Below are 11,589 nucleotides of genomic sequence, written 5' to 3' on the forward strand. Positions count from 1 at the left end.
TTTATTTCTGCCTTCATTTCGTTATGTACCCAGTAGTCATTCAGGAGCAGGTTGTTCAGTTTCCATGTAGTTGGGCGGTTTTGAGTGAGTTTCTTAATCCTGAGTTCTAGTTTGATTGCACTGTGGTCTGAGAGACAGTTTGTTCTAATTTCCGTTCTTTTACATTTATTGAGGAGTGCTTTACTTCCAACTATGTGGTCAGTTTTGAAATAAGTGTGATGTGGTGCTGAAAAGAATGTATATTCTGTTGATTTGGGGTGTAGAGTTCTGTAGATGTCTATTAGGTCCACTTGGTGCAGAGCTGAGTTCAATTCCTAGATATCCTTGTTAACTTTCTGTCTCGTTGATCTAATGTTGACAGTGGGGTGTTAAAGTCACACATTATTATTGTGTGGAAGTCTAAGTCTCTTTGTAGGTCACTAACGACTTGCTTTATGAATCTGGGTGCTCCTGTATTGGGTGCATATATATTTAGGATAGTTAGCTCTTCTTGTTGAATTGATCCCTTTACCATTATGTAATGGCCTTCTTTGTCACTTTTGATCTTTGTTGGTTTAAAGTCTGTTTTATCAGAGACTAGGATTGCAACCCCTGCTTTTTTGCAACCCCTGTTTTCTATTTGCTTGGTAGATCTTCCTGCATCCCTTTATTTTGAGCCTATGTGTGTCTCTGCATGTAAGACAGGTCTCCTAAATACAGCACACTGTTGGGTCTTGACTCTTTATCCATTTTGCCAGTCTATGACTTTTAATTGGAGCATTTAGCCCATTTACATTTAAGGTTAATATTGTTATGTGTGAATATGATCCTGTCATTATGATGTTAGCTAGTTATTTTGCTTGTTAGTTGATGCAGTTTCTTCCTAGCCTCAATGGTCTTTACAATTTGGCATGTTTTTGCAGTGGCTGATACCAGTTGTTCCTTTCCATGTTTAGTGCTTCCTTCAGGAGCTCTTTTAGGGCAGGCCTGGTGGTGACAAAATCTTTCAGCATTTGTTTGGCGCATGAGATTGCGCCATTGCACTTATGAAGCTTAGTTTGGCTGGATATGAAATTCTAGGCTGAAAATTCTTTTCTTTAAGAATGTTGAATATTGGTCCCCACTCTCTTCTAGCTTGTAGAGTTTCTGCCAAGGATCTGCTGTTAGTCTGATGGGCTTCCCTTTGTGGGTAACCCGATCTTTCTCCCTGGCTGCCCTTAACTTTTTTCCTTCATTTCAACTTTGGTGAATCTGACAATTATGTCTTGGAGTTGCTCTTCTCAAGGAGTATCTTTGTGGCATTCTCTGTATTTCCTGAATCTGAATGTTGGCCTGCCTTGCTAGGTTGGGGAAGCTCTCCTGGATAACATCCTGAAGAGTGTTTTCCAACTTGGTTCCATTCTCCCCGTCACTTTCAGGTACACCAATCAGATGTAGATTTGGTCTTTTCACATAGTCCCATATTTCTTGGAGGCTTTGTTCATTTCTTTTTACTCTTTTTTCTCTAAACTTCTGTTCTCACTGCATTTCATTCATTTGCTCTTCAATCACTGATACCCCTTCTTCCAGTTGATCGAATTGGCTACTGAAGCTTGTGCATGCGTCACGTAGTTCTCATGCCATGCTTTTCAGCTCCATCAGGTCCTTTAAGCACTTCTCTACACTCTTTATTCTAGTCATTTGTCTAATCTTTTTTCAAGGTTTTTAGCTTCTTTGCGATGGGTTCGAACATCCTCCTTTAGCTCAGAGAAGTTTGTTATTATCGATCATCTGAAGCCATCATCTCTCAACTCTTCAAAGTCATTCTCCATCCAGCTTTATTCCATTGCTGGTGAGGAGCTGCGTTCCTTTGGGGGAGAAGAGGTGCTCTGTTTTTTAGAATTTTCAGCTTTTCTGCTCTGGTTTCTCCCCATCTTTGTGGCTTTATCTTCCTTTGGTCTTTGATGACAGTGACCTACAGATGGGGTTTTGGTGTGGATGTCCTTTCTCTTTGTTAGTTTTCCTTCTAACAGTCAGGACCCTCAGCTGCAGGTCTGTTGGAATTTGCTGGAGGTCCATTCCAGACCGTTTCCTGGGTATCACCAGCAGAGGCTGCAGAACAGCAAATATTGCAGAACAGCAAATGTTGCTGCCTGATCCTTCCTCTGGAAGCTTTGTCTCAGAGGGATACCTGGCTGTATGAGGTGTCAGTCGGCCCATACTGGGAGGTGTCTCCCAGTTAGGCTACTTGGGGGTCAGGGACCCATTTGAGGAGGCAGTCTGTCCATTCTCAGATCTCAAACTCCGTTATGGGAGCAGCACTACTCTCTCCAAAGCTGTCAGACAGAGACGTTTAAGTCTGCAGAAGTTTCTGCTGCCTTTTGTTCAGCTATGCCCTGTCCCCAGAGGTAGAGTCTACAGAGGCAGGCAGGCCTCCTTGAGCTGTAGTGGGCTCCACCCAGTTCGGGCTTCCCCGACGCTTTGTTTACCTACTCAAGTCTCAGCAATGGCGGATGCCCCTCCCCCAGCCTCGCTGCCACCTTGCAGTTCAATCTCAGACTGTTGTGCTGGCAATGAGCAAGGCTCCGTGAGTGTGGGACCCTCGGAGCCAGGCGCAGGATATAAGCTCCTGGTGTGCTGTTTGCCAAGGCTGTTGGAAAAGCACAGTATTAGGGTGGGAGTGTCCCAATTTTCCAGGTACCATCTGTCATGGCTTCCCTTGGCTAGGAAAGGGAATTCCCCAACCCCTTGCGCTTCCTGGGTGAGGCGATGCCCCGCCCTGCTCCGTGGGCTGCACCCACTGTCTGACAAGCCCCAGTGAGATGAACCCGGTACCTCAGTTGGAAATGCAGAAATCACCCGTCTTCTGGGTACTGCAGACTGGAGCTCTTCCTATTTGGCCATCTTGGAACCTCCTCTATTAATGATTAATTAATGAATTATTAACTATTAATTATTATTTGTCCATGGTGACATTTCAGAAAATATTGAAAAGAAGTCTGAAGAAAATAGAGTTAGCCAATCTGCCAATATCCAAAAATATTTATTTTGTGCCCACAAATGTACATGTTTCAGTGCACATCCTCCTCCCTATGTGCATTTGTGCACCCTCTGCCCCCAACGTATTTCCCATAATGAAGGCAGAGTGACTTTTTGAAACTATAGACTAATCATGCCATTCCCCTCCTTAAAGTTATTTTAAAATTCCTTATTGACTTGATAAAAAGATTGAAGATCCTTATTATAACCTATAAGGCCAGGAAAGATCTGGTTCCTACCTACCTTTCCACACTTACTGCATACCACCTCCGCACTACCACATTGAATTTCCCACCTCTATGTATACCAACCTTTTTATTACTACAAAGGGAACTTTCTGTGTGTTCTCCATTATACTACATTGTCAGTTTTAATTATACATCTGTAAAAACTTTGCTGTCTTTATCAGTAGTAGGCATTTTGCCTAAAGTGTAATATATTTAAAGACTTAAAACAGTCAATCAAATGATAGAAGTTTTCACTTTTCATTATTTCGAGAGACTAAAGAAAAGGAACTAGGCCAGACTCGGTGGCTCACACTTGTAATCCCAGCACTCTGGGAGGCCGAGGCGGGTGGATCATGAGGTCAGGAGATCGAGACCACGGTGAAACCCCGTCTCTACTAAAAATACAAAAAAATTAGCCGGGCGTGGTGGCAGGCGCCTGTAGTCCCAGCTACTCGGAGAGGCTGAGTCAGGAGAATGGCGTGAACCCGTGAGGCGGAGCTTGCAGAGAGCCGAGATTGCGCCACTGCACTCCAGCCTGGGTGTCAGAGCGAGACTCCGTCTCAAAAAAAAAAAAAAAAAAAAAGAAAGAAAAGGAACTAAACAAAATGCCTACCTGGATGTAGGCAATAGCTATGAGAATAGGTACAATGATACAAACACTACTTATTAAAAACTCAAAAACATGCAAAAACAGAGTTAATATTTGATTTGCTATGGATATTTAAGAACTGAAGGACACTTATGATTGCACAAAATGTAAAAGCAAATCAACAGAGTTAAACACAGTTAAACCCACTATGCCAAGTACCTTCAGTTAAAAAATACATATTTCAATAAGTCCATTCTATTAATAACTTAAAAATAATATTTTTAGGCCGGGCGCGGTGGCTCACGCTTGTAATCCCAGCACTTTGGGAGGCCGAGGCGGGCGGATCACGAGGTCAGGAGATCGAGACCACGGTGAAACCCCGTCTCTACTAAAAATACAAAAAAAAAAAAAATTAGCCAGGCGTGGTGGCGGGCGCCTGTAGTCCCAGCTATTTGGAGAGGCTGAGGCAGGAGAATGGCATGAACCCGGGAGGCGGAGCTTGCAGTGAGCCGAGATTGCGCCACTGCACTCCAGCCTGGGCGACAGAATGAGACTCCGTCTCAAAAAAATAAATAAATAAATAAAATAATAATAATAATATTTTTAAAAGCAGGCTGGGTGTGGTGGCTCATGCCTGTAATCCCAGCACTTTGGGAGGCTGAGGCAGGTGGATCACGAGGTCAAGAGATTGAGACCATCCTGGCCAACATGGTGAAACCCTATCTCTGCTAAAAATACAAAAATTAGCTGGGTGTGGTGACAAATGCGTGTAATCCTGGATACTCGGGAGGCTGAGGTAAGATAATCACTTGAACCAGGGAGGCAGAGGTTGCAGTGAGCCGAGATTGCGCCATTGCACTCCAGCCTGGGTGACAAGAGTGAAACTCTGTCTCAAAAAAAAAAAAAAAATCTAAATGAAAGATTCACCCATCTCTGTTCCATAATCAAGACCAATCAAGTTAAAAGTCAATTGTTTTAATACGGTCTCTCAACTACACCCTCTAAGTTTACCTTTATTTTTTTCTCCATCATCATTTAATGAAGGGTTATATCTTCAAACTGTGTTAAAGATACCTGTGATATATGCATGCTTATCTTGACTGTATGATGTATATGTATATGTTTTGGATGAAAATGGACAGAGCAGGAAAAAATGAGGACTGAGGTAAGTTTGTAAGGAATACATGTAAATACGATGGGGAAATCTAGTTAATTTTTTGTTTGCTTTTTCAGATAATTTTATGTACAAGTATTTGACCATATGACTAAGTACAAAACATGCACATTAGTGAAGGAAAGATAGAAGACACTCTTCTAATTTTAAAATGGTGAGCATTTAATATAATCCCTCCTCTTACACTAAATTCATAAAAATTAAGGAAAATTTATTTTTTAAATAAATAAAAATATCTGTGGTGAAAACTACAGAAATAATAATTAGTCTTTGAAAAATATAAGCAGAAAGAAAGAGGTCACAGCCCATGATTCCCTCAGGAAAGTTCTAACCCAGGAGGTGAGACAAACAAAATAAATGCTCTATGCCTGGAAGGAATGAAACCCAGGAGCAGGAGGGGTACCCAAAAGCCACTGGCAGTATGATTAGTTGGAGCCCCACAAAGGGAGAACCCAGACAGGTCAGCCCGAGTATCTCTCTCCTTTGCCTCCTATAAGACAAATAGCAATATCTATCTCCACAAAGGAAAGATGAATACAGCTCTTATTGCAGAGAAATAGGGCAGTGTATTAGAGAGCTGGTGACACCAAAAGGAATGAGATGCTCTCATACCAAGACAGCAGTCACCAAGTTACCTCACCACTCGTAACACTCTTCAATAGATTTAGACAGAATGTAGGGAAAAAATATTTCAGGAGGTCATAGCCTAAAATTTTCCAGAACTTTATAAAGACATGAAGTTACAAAATGGGTCAGTGAAAGCCATGCGAAATTAAAAAGACAGGTACAAGATGGTGAAATCTTAGAATACTAAGTATAAAAAGGAAATTCCTGACACTACTAGAGAGAAAAGAAAGATTCCTTACAGGAAAATAAGAAGAAGATTAACAACAGAATTTTCATCAGCATGCTACTTGCAATTAAACACTTGAGCAAAATATTGAGTTGGAAAAAAAAAAATATATATATATATGGCATATATATATGTATATATTTGAACCTGTAATTCTAACCCTAGTCAAATTATCAACTAAACAAAGCCACTTTCAGAAATAACAATAACTGAGAATTTGATGGTCTTGTTTCCCAGTTCTATGAGTTTAGTTTAATATTAAATATTTAATTACACTTTAGCCATATTTCAGATACAATATATGGCTGATCTTATTCCTTGGTCTTCTGTCAATGGCCTACTATGTATGAATATATTCATTATTTTTTCTGTTACTGAAGAGATTCTTTCGAAGCTGCACTCGTTAATGCAGCTGCACAGGTTAATATGCTTATTTTAGACCTATGTCCTTTGCCTCTCCTCTACCCTACAAAGAATAATCTCCTAGATTTTAGATTTACTTGAAGCCTTATGTCTCTGGCCTAATGCCCATCTCAGAAACCCATCTTTCCAAACAACACTGCAAGTCTGACAGTCTGACTCTGACTGAGTCATGGCCTCTCCCAATCTGGCTCATTCAAATACTACTTAAACCTTGGTTAGAGCATATTAAAATTTTTAGTACCACACAAGATTATATATTCTTTTAGAATTTTAGGCTACAATGTGCCAATAAAAAAATCATAAAGAATAAAAGGGTCATCTTAGCCCACAATTTACTAGCTGTGTGACTTAGGGCATGTTTTACTAAACATGCCTAAACCTATTTTTATTACATAGGGAGAATACCTTTTTTCTCCAGGGTTATTGTGCAAAACAAATGACATAATACATATAAGAGGCCAAACAATGCTGTCAAATAAATATGAATGTTCTCTTCTTCCTCCTTCTTAATGACAGGGCAAGTTCTGCAGGTAGAAAAAAATGAATTCATTTAACCTTAAAAAATAATTTGAGAAGTAAAAATAAAAATTCATGTTTCCAGTGCATGAATAAAGAAAAGTTAAAACTGAGTTGACTGTATAAGGTGATATTTTAATTTACTCATGTTGCCATCTGTAAATGCCTGTTTAAAATCAAATTATCTAATATTTCTTAAGTATATAAAATATTTAGACCCTCTCAATGTAATCATATCATACAATTATACAATATATTTGTGTAACTAAAGTATATAACCAGAAAACTTATTTGTTAATTTATAATGGGAAGTATTGTCAATCTGGTAAAATAGACCATATTTTTCAGGTTGACCAGCAAACTTTTTCTTAATGGGAAAATTAAATTATCAGAATATTTCTTAGCACAAATTCAGCACCATAGACGTTAGTTCTGTAATTCCAAGGTACCTGATACATCTTCCTGCACAGTAGATATCTACATGCTAGGTTACTCAAAAACGAGGTAGCCTGATCTCTCACCTCTTCTTCAGCACAGTGTTCATTTCTTACAGCTGGTGTTAGATTTCAAGACTCTACTTCTGGCTGAATTGTTCTTCAAATTTGTTTTGCCTTCAAGCAGGGTTACTGTTTAATTTTATTGCTCTGAGAGTCACCTTTAAGATGACTTTGGATGTGGGCTTAGTTAACAGGTTAGCCCTCGGAAGCTGTTTTCTTTTTTTTTTTTTTTCCTAATAAACAATTTTTTTTTATTAATTTTTTTTGCATACAAAAACAATAAACATTTTCTAAAAATACATACAAACAAAAAGATGCGTATCAAACATATTAGGAAGGTTGCACATGGGAAGTCGGGGAATAGAAATGGGGTGGGAGTTAAAATAAATGAGAGAGGGACTTTATATGAATCAGTGATAATAACTCAATCCTCTATTTGACAAAGAAGAGGGAGAAGGAAGAGGAAGAAAAAGAAAGTGGGATAAAGGATCAGAAAGGGAGGAAAATAGAAAAAATTAGAGTATGACTCCAGGGTAGACCTGTTTTGTTGTCACTGAGTTGGTTGGTTGGTTTGTCTGTTGTATTCTTCATGTTTCGCCAAGTTGGCCAGACTGGTCTTGAACTCCTAGCCCGAAGTGATCAACCCGCCTCGCCCCCCAGAGTGCCGGGACCACAGGCGTGAGCCACCACGTCCAGCGCCCACATTGCTTCTGGCCTCCGTGGTAGACCTCCCAGACGGAGCGGCCAGGCAGAGGAGCCCCTCACTTCTACTCAGACACGGGGCGGCCGGGCAGAGGAGCTCCTCACTTCCCAGACGGGGCGGCCAGGCAGAGACGCTCCTCACTTCTTCCCAGACGATAGGTGGCCGGGCAGAGGCGCTCCTCACTTCCCAGACGGTGGGCGGCCGGGCAGAGGCGCTCCTCACTTCCCAGACGGGGCGGCCGGGCAGAGGCGCTCCTCACTTCCCAGATGGGGCAGCCGGGCAGAGGCTCTCCTCACTTTCCAGACGATGGGTGGCCGGGCAGAGGCGCTCCTCACCCCCAGACGATGGGTGGCCGGGCAGAGGCGCTCCTCACCTCCCAGACGATGGGTGGCCGGGCAGAGGCGCTCCTCACCTCCCAGACGATGGGTGGCCGGGCAGAGGCGCTCCTCACCTCCCAGACGATGGGTAGCCGGGCAGAGGCGCTCCTCACCTCCCAGACGGGGCGGCCGGGCAGAGGCGCTCCTCACTTCTTCCCGGACGGGGCGGCCGGGCAGAGGCGCTCCTCACTTCTTCCCGACGGGGCGGCCGGGCAGAGGCGCTCCTCACTTCTTCCCGGACCAGGCGGCCGGGCAGAGGCGCTCCTCACTTCTTCCCGGACGGGGCGGCCGGGCAGAGGCGCTCCTCACTTCTTCCCGGACGGGGCGGCCGGGCAGAGGCGCTCCTCACTTCTTCCCGGACGGGGCGGCCGGGCAGAGGCGCTCCTCACTTCCCAGACGGGGCGGCCGGGCAGAGGCGCTCCTCACTTCCCAGACGGGGCGGCTGGGCAGAGGCGCTCCTCACTTCCCAGACGGTGGGTGGCCGGGCAGAGGCGCTCCTCACTTCCCAGATGATGGGTGGCCGGGCAGAGGCGCTCCTCACTTCTTCCCGGATGGGGCGGCCGGGTAGAGGCGCTCCTCACTTCTTCCCGGACGGGGCGGCCGGGCAGAAGCGCTCCTCATTTCTTCCCGGACGGGGCAGCCGGGCAGAGGCACTCCTCACTTCCCAGACGGGGCGGCCGGGCAGAGGCGCTCCTCACTTCTTCCCAGACGGGGCGGCCGGGCAGAGGCGCTCCTCACTTCTTCCCGGACGGGGCGGCCGGGCAGAGGTGCTCCTCACTTCTTCCCGGACGTGGCGGCCGGGCAGAGGCGCTCCTCACCTCCCAGACGATGGGAGGCCGGGCAGAGGCGCTCCTCACTTCCCAGACGATGGGTGGCCGGGCAGAGGCGCTCCTCACTTCCCAGACGGTGGGTGGCCGGGCAGAGGCGCTCCTCACTTCCCAGACGGTGGGTGGCCGGGCAGAGGCGCTCCTCACTTCTCAGACGGGGTGGCCGGGCAGAGGTGCTCCTCACTTCCCAGACGATGGGTGGCCGGGCAGAGGTGCTCCTCACTTCTCAGACGGGGCGGCCGGGCAGAGGCGCTCCTCACTTCCCAGACGGTGGGTGGCCGGGCAGAGGCGCTCCTCACTTCCCAGACGGTGGGTGGCCGGGCAGAGGCGCTCCTCACTTCCCAGACAGGGCGGCCGGGCAGAGGCGCTCCCCACCTCCCAGATGGGGCGGCGGCCGGGCAGGGGCTGCAATCCCAGCACCCTGGTAGGCCAAGGCAGGCAGCTGGGGGGCAGAGGCTGCCGCGAGGCCAGACCACGCCACCGCACTCCAGCCCGGGCAACACCGAGCACTGGGTGAGCGAGACTCCGTCTGTAGTCCCAGTACCTCGGGAGGCTGAGGCGGGCAGAACACTCGGCGTCAGGAGCTGGCGACCAGCGTGGCCAAGATGGCGAACGCGTGCCTGCAGTGAAAGGAGAAAAGGCAGGGAGTGGTCGCGCGCGCCGGCAGTCCCAGGCAGTCCGCCGCGCGGGCAGCAGCAAGCGGAGTAGATTGTAGCCTGGGCCAGAGAGGGAAAGAGAGAAAGAAGAAAGAAAGAAAGGAAGGAAGGAAGGAAGGAAGGAAGGAAGGAAGGAAGGAAGGAAGGAAGGAAGGGAAGGAAAATTTTTGTATTTTTAGTAGAGATGGGGTTTTGGAAGGAAGGAAGGAAGGAAGGAAAATTTTTGTATTTTTAGTAGAGATGGGGTTTTGGCAAATTGGCCAAGTGATCCACCTGCCTCAGTTTCCCAAAGAGCTGGGATTACAGGCGTGAGCCACCGTGCCTGGCCTTTCTTTTTTTTTTTTTTTTGAGAGGGAGTTTCACTCTGTCGTCCAGGCTAGAGTGCAGTGGCACAATCTTGGCTCACTGCAACCTCCGCCTCCTGGGCTCAAGCGATTCTCCTGCCTCAGCCTCCCGAGTAGCTGGAATTACAGGCATGCTCCACCACACCTGGTTATTTTTGTATTTTTAGTTAGTAGAGATGGGGTTTTAGCATGTTGGCCAGGCTAGTCACGAACCCCTGACCTCAGGTGATCTGCCCACCTAGGCCTCCCAAAGTACCGGGACTACAGGCGTGAGCCACCATGCGCCTGACCACGTATAACTTTTGACTCCCCAAAAACCTAGCTACTAATAGCCTACTGTTGACCTGAAGCCTTACCAATAAATAATATAAACAGCCAATTAATACATATTGCATAATATGTATGATATTCTATATCCTTACAATAAAGTAAACTAGAGAAAAGAACATATATATATATATATATATATATATATATATATATTTTTTTTTTTTTTTTTTTTTTTTTGAGACGGAGTCTTGCTGTCACCCAGGCTGGAGTGCAGTGGTGTGATCTCGGCTCACTGCAACCTCCGCCTCCCAGGTTCAAGCAATTCTCCTGCCTCAGCCTCCCGAGTAGCTGGGACCACAGGTGCCCACCACCAAGCCCAGCTAATTTTTGTATTTTTAGTAGAGATGGGTTTCACCATGTTGGCCAGGCTGGTCTCGAACTCCTAACCTCGTGATCCATCCACCTCGGCCTCCCAACATGCTGGGATTACAGGCGTGAGCCACTGCACCTGGCCAAGAACATGTTATTAAGAAAATCATATGCCAGGCAAGGTGGCTCACGCCTGTAATCCCAGCTCTTTGGGAGGCCAAGGTGAGCGGATCACTCAAGGGCAGGAGTTCGAGACTGGCCAACATGACAAAACTCCGTCTCTACAAAAAATTCCAAAAAAATCAGCTGGGCATGGTGGCTGACGCCTGCAATCCCAACTACTTGGGAGGCCGAGGCAGCCAAATTGCTTGAGCCCAGGAGGCAGAGGTTACAGTGTGCCGAGATCGTGTGTGCCACTGCCCTCGAGCCTGGAAAAAAGAGTGAGACTCTGTCTCAAAAAAGAAAAAAGAAAATCATAAAGACTCTTTTTTTTTTTTTTTTTTTTTTTGAGACGGAGTCTCGCTCTCTCACCCAGGCTGGAGTGCAGTGGCGCGATCTCCGCTGTTTTCTTTTAATCAAATGGATTATCTAGTGCAGAATGAACTTTAAATTTTGAAGCAGGAGAAGTTTCCAATGAGAAGATAGCATGTGGTTTTCCTGCATTCTGATGTGGAAATTGAGTGGGCCCTTTTACGCTTGTACTCAAGTAGCTTTCCATTATTCTCAAAGACACTCCTGAATATAAGGGAATAGTCCCACTAGAGCCC

Source organism: Symphalangus syndactylus, chromosome 10 (assembly GCF_028878055.3).
Source record: "Symphalangus syndactylus isolate Jambi chromosome 10, NHGRI_mSymSyn1-v2.1_pri, whole genome shotgun sequence".
NCBI classification, from domain to species: domain Eukaryota; kingdom Metazoa; phylum Chordata; class Mammalia; order Primates; family Hylobatidae; genus Symphalangus; species Symphalangus syndactylus.